Raw genomic sequence first — 5,381 nt, forward strand, 5'->3', positions numbered from 1 at the left:
AAATATAATGTTAGAAGGATCACGTGAATAGATGTTATAGTCAACACAGCTTTTAATAGAATATAAAAATAAGAACTCCTTTTTTTATTTGATAAGATGTGTGACTAACAACGCAAAGTAGTGATATATTCAGACAAGGTGATAAAATTACTTGATAACTAACCTTGTGCAATAAAAACCACCACAATTTTTGGCATTTAAATAAAAAACGGGCAATGTTGACCACAGTGGGTAAGTAGACCAATACCTCACAAAATAGAACATTATTTCAAATACAGAATTTATTTAAAAGAATTATTGACAATATTTCGTCAATTTAAAAGAAATAATATCAGTATCAGGATATCAGTATTATATATCAGGATAATATCAGTATTTTCGTACTTTTTCTACAATCAGCAAAGACTTCAGCACACGAAAACAGAGTGTTCTTTGTTCCTTTAAAAATAAAAACAAGTAAATGAAGATAGCATCTCATAGCTTTCTGTGTGTTTAGTCCTGTTTGCAAAATACAAAGTTGTCAATTATATCCCCAGTAACTGGATCGTGACAATACAGGCTACGACATTGATATTCGATTTGGCAGCACCATCCAGGTTCAGTGTCATTGCAATACTTCAATCCTGGTGGGGGAGGTAATACATTCCCTGTAAATTTTGAAAAACAAAATAATAATAATTTGCATTATGGAAAAACAGTTATAATCTTAAACAAAATATCTGGTTATTGATTTACCAAAATGGAGGTTATTGAGTTCAGTAAATTCTAAAGCCGGTTCCACACATTTGCCACTTGCCGCAATCCAAAATATCTACAAATGCTTGGTAAAAAAAGAATGTAATAAACGACGGTATGCAGAGGCTTGAGTGTTCCAGAGAGTAAATTACCTTGATTATACCTATTTCCATAATGAAAAGGAATAAAATAAGAATAGGCGAAACGAAAGGAGATTTAAATGTCAACAAAGTCGGAAGTAGACGATAGAAAGAGCATTACATGACCTTTAAAATCAACTTCCCTTTATATGATAAGAGGAAGTATTTGTTAAAGTGTGAACTCAAAATTAATTTTTTATCTTATTCAAGTTGATCTGTGGCAAACTGTGAATATATCGATTGTAGTTGACTAGCCACATGTTCTTTGTTTGGCTACCAGCAGTAGTTGAGAAGCCTGTGTTGTGACCACTTCCAAGTTGTGTTCTTTGTTCTCACTACAGTAAGAACGTTTTATGTTATATAGCCGTAACAAATAAGACAGTAAAAACATTTTATTTGTGTCCAACGGCGTTCAACAGTATTGTGATCAAACAAAATTTCGACTTCGAGTTTTGGACAGAAATACTCCTTTAGAGGTCCCATGAGTGCAAATAACCAGATCTCGTTAAACAGTCTGTGAACCGCCTAGTTCAAAAACGAAAACGAAACTGAAATGACATATTTAAAGCAGGTATATGCCCAGGATGTTACAGCAACTTTTTAAACCAAACTGACTGGCCAGAAGTGTCACTTCAATTGAAATGGTGGTGAAAATACAATTCTAAAACAAGAATCAAAGTGTTATATATTAATTAAAACATATATTAATACTTAGTGCTGAATAATGTTAAAGATATCCCCTACCTTAATAAATTGTGTATTCAACTAATTTTGCTCTTCTAGTAATGGTAAATTTATTAATAAAGAGCACAGGAGCTTGCAGGTTTGTTCTTTACCGCGAAATTTACAGGAAAAACAAGAGTAAATATAATCAGATTTTAAAATGAAAAAACATATCATCACATTGTTGTGTTTCGTGGGTGAACAAAAAAAAAAATATATAGTTAACTATTTTTTGTTTTTCATTGGACCGCAACCATCTTTCTTCATTTTTAATAATAAATATTAGCTCAGTATATAAATTATCCAAAAGAATAAGTCATAATACTGCTACACAGTTACCAAACTATTGCATGCGCCATTGAATGGATAGATTATTTGGATTGGCTGGTATAAGTTGGCCTAAATTTGTGGTCTGATCAAAGGGCGTTTAGGCAATCGCATGTGCCACACACAGGTTTTCAATTTTAATATCAGTTTAATGTTCAATCAGTATTCTTTTAGAAGTGTCAACAGATAAATATTTGTGCACTCGGTGTTTTAATTAGTTTAAAATTTTCTTTAACTTTCTGAATCAATAATTAACTATGGTTTTTGAGTGTATATTTTTACTTTCACTTATCCATATGCAGTAAGAGAAAGTAATGCGATCGTGCAAAATTTCGAATTCGCATTTTCGATGGAAATACACGCTTTGAGATCCCTTGAGCCCAAATAACCAAGTCTCGCATAATAGTCTCTGCGTGTGCGCGTGTCCGTGTGCATTTGCGTCTGTTTGTCTGTTTCTGGTTAATCTAGCTCAAAAACGAAAAGTTGTATGAAACTGAAATATCATATTTAAGGCGGGTGTATACCAGTGACTAGACTGAAACTTTTTCGATGAAATAGACTGTTCGCTAGTGTAACTTTTATAAAATTAATTTTTCACCTTTTTCGATTTTCTGGAAAACAGGTCTAATAATTTTAATTGAAATCAGTACGTTGATGTAAAATTAAGTGTTATTTAATATCTGATAGGTCTTATCTTTATCGAAATTGTATGACAGGGTTTAAATACGGAATATTAAAAAAATCTTTCTATAAAGTACCTTTATTTTTCTTTGTCGGGAATAATTGACCATTTCACATTTTAGCTAGTAAAATAAAATGAATAAATATGAATTATAAATGGATTTGTTAATTTACTTAAAGAGATATGAGGGAAAATATTCTTTTAAGGTTGAAATTTCCGGAAATAAGGTTAGTAAAATGGACGTATGATATATAGTTAGAATATTATTTATTTAAAATGTCATATATAGTTAGAAAGTCAAAGATTTTAGAAAAAAGTTATATTTTACAAAGAAAGCCGTAGAGTTAATGGATAATGAAGAAACGTACGTGTGATAATTATTATAAATGAAACGTCTGTTCTAACATGAGTTAGACTGCATTCTGAATTGGTTCAGTATGATGAATGATTTTGTAACGATAGTCAGTTTTCAAATTTCACTTAACCTTCTTATAAGCCTTCAGTTGATAGTATAACTTCATTTTTAGCACTCTAATGACGTTTTTATACTATCATGTCTCTTGGCCATCTTCTTTTTAGGCACCTCAGAGGATTGTCAAGAATGGAAGAGGATTTTCAGAGGTTTATAAACTCGCGCTATATGAAGTCTGAGAGCGGGATTTGAACAATAACCCATAGGACACAGTAACAACTACAGAGCGAAGTGAACAGTCAACTGCACTTGCGACCATGACACATGAGACTTTTTGTGTAACTCCATAAATTCATTCTTAGTAATCTCATTATTCATACTATAATAATTTAGGATTGGCATAATACAGAATGTGAATATTATTAAACTGGTATATCTTTACATTTGTAGCATACGTTAAAATATTAAAATTAAAAAATAAACTTACAATGATAATATACACAATAAAATAATTTTAAAAAAACATAAAAAGCTTATACAATACAAAAAAGAAGAAATAAAATTAAAATATAAGGAATACCAAGGATGGTGGTACCGCGAGATGTGAATGGACTCGGAAGACTGTTAGATACTCTGAATTATTACCGACGTTTCATGCCGGAGATGGCGGAGTATCTCGTATCTCTTAATAACTTATTGAAGAATGGGAGGGTATAATGGAGAACGCGATAGAAGAAACAGAGAAACATTCCGGGCTTATACGGCAGTAATAAATAAATATATAATTATGTACGGGAGGAGTGAAATGACAATCATATGGTCACAACCGGGAGCTAGAAACAAAGAAATCAGTGCAATCCTCCAAGATACGTCAAAGCCCGGGAAGAATCACGATCTTACATCTTACATAAATGATTATGACAATCGGAGCGAATCAGAGTAGACAGGTCCTTTGTCCGATGTAAACTCGTGGTAGATACGGTGCGGGACGTTGAGCGTCAGAAGGAGGTGGCACTCACTTTTACCACCAAGGAAAAACGAAGCATCGGGGCAGAGCGAAACTCTTCAGGCATGTCGTAGGCGTTACATTTTGTGGGGGATGAAAGGGATGATAATAAGTGCCTGCAAGATCTTTCTAAGCACCAAAAAACGATAGGAATGCACGAAAATCAAGGAAAGAATAAACTCCCACCGCTGATACACTCTGAATGATCTACAGGTAGACTCTTTCACTTGGAGAGAATACAGGTGGATAACTGCATAGATCTGTTCAGCATGGCCGCAATGGCATATCAAGTTCAGTACAGATCAGCAGAGGCTGTACTGGAAGCACTTAGGACATGGTTCAGTTTAATGGTGTTCCAGATCGCATTACATCATATGGAGGAAGGGAAATCCATAATGCCACCATTTGGTCGAAGATGAAATCACTAAACGTGGTATGGCACCTCAACACACGCGGATATCCCAAGAGCAGGAGAGGCATAGATTGGTTGCAAAGTACACTCAGTAGGTATAGCAGATAGAGAATGGCTTGGAGTCGAACGTTGCAGTGTCTAAAGCAATTGTGGCTTATAACCACTCTATCCAACTGGATTTTCCCGTTCGTAATTCTTTTCGGACACTGTGCGCAACTACAGGGTCACTACTGTGAGCGAATAGGACATAATTAATAATGGAATAGAGCTGAGAAAATTGTGAGACAGGGTACGCAATAGGATAATAACTGAGAAACGTAAAAGAGTGGCTCGGCAAAATTTACGCGCCTGCGACATCGTGAGAGCGGTAAAAATTGGGACTATAGTGTATGATAAGCTAAGCTCTAATCGGGGTAAGAAGTTACGGTGTTATGAAGGGTCATTTAGGGTGATAGTAATTCTAGTGCACAATGTTGTTACCATTGAAAGTCTGCAGAAGCCATAGAAAGGGAGAACCGTTCACATTAAACAATTAAAGCACCCAGTGTCAGAACCGTGAGCTAGTGTCCTCAGCTAAGAATTCAGTGATCCTGTGTATAACGATATAAAAATATACAGTTTATTATGTGTATATTACTGTATATTTTTTTATTCTTCGATGTAAGTTAGTTTTAGGACCATTTTTTTATTTTCTTCGTGTTCAATGTAAAATGTAGTGTTTTATTAAATCTTATCTACCCATTTTCTGTAACTTCTATTATTATTATGTAATTTTCTTTTTTTTCTGTAAGTTACTATTAGGACCACTATTTATTTTATATGTGTCATTGTAAAGTGTTCTTTATTCTGAACAGGTGGAGTTTTTTTTATAAATGTTTTATGTTCTTATTTGTTTTTTCTGTACTTATACGTATATATACTTATACGTTTTATAAGTACTTATA

At 33.6% G+C, this 5,381-nt stretch overlaps 1 long non-coding RNA gene across 1 annotated transcript in view; it reads right to left on the bottom strand.

The window, feature by feature from the left end:
- Positions 1-262: 262 nt before the first annotated feature.
- The window catches only part of LOC106690310 (uncharacterized), a 6,472-nt gene continuing 1,353 nt past the window's right edge, over positions 263-5,381 (bottom strand). The window contains exon 2 of the long non-coding RNA XR_010842806.1: positions 263-647. This is a non-coding gene — a long non-coding RNA (uncharacterized lncRNA). The remainder of the gene's footprint in view (positions 648-5,381) is intronic.

Source organism: Halyomorpha halys, unplaced genomic scaffold (genome assembly GCF_000696795.3).
Source record: "Halyomorpha halys isolate HHAL.00 unplaced genomic scaffold, Hhal_1.1 Scaffold50.1, whole genome shotgun sequence".
Lineage (NCBI taxonomy): Eukaryota > Metazoa > Arthropoda > Insecta > Hemiptera > Pentatomidae > Halyomorpha > Halyomorpha halys.